Below are 501 nucleotides of genomic sequence, written 5' to 3'. Positions count from 1 at the left end.
CTCGGAGACCACCCAGCCCCATCGCATCTTTGCTCTCCTGGTGCAGGGGGCCCCGGGAGGGCTGTGCTTCTGGCCGCAGGTCAGCGGCGGGCACATTCGGGGGGCGCAGCAGCCTCGCTGCACTTGGGGAAGGCGGCTTCTCTGGGCAGGAGCTGCCAGTGGCCAGCAGCAGCCCCAGGACGCTCCGAGGCAGACTTTGTGTCGTGCTGGAAAGACGGTGCCAGGGGCCCTCCCACTGCCAGCCACCGAGGCTCACCCTGTCCTGACACTCGGAGGCACCGCCATCCACGCCCCCTGCCACGGTGGCCCCCTGCCCCCACTCAGCCCAGGGACTGCACCACTCAGGAACAGGCTCCGCTGCGGGAGCTGTGATGCACACCCCAAAACCGAGCAGACTGGGCACAGGGTGCACCCCAAAACCGAGCAGCCCGAGGGCGCGGCCCAGGCTCCTGGGTTAGTCGCCAGCAACAGAGAGACCCGCTCGCTCCTGTGGGCCAGGCA

The sequence above is a fragment of the Propithecus coquereli genome, unplaced genomic scaffold (assembly GCF_000956105.1).
Source record: "Propithecus coquereli isolate 6110/MARCELLA unplaced genomic scaffold, Pcoq_1.0 Scaffold442, whole genome shotgun sequence".
NCBI lineage: Eukaryota > Metazoa > Chordata > Mammalia > Primates > Indriidae > Propithecus > Propithecus coquereli.
This window is presented reverse-complemented; position numbering follows the sequence as displayed.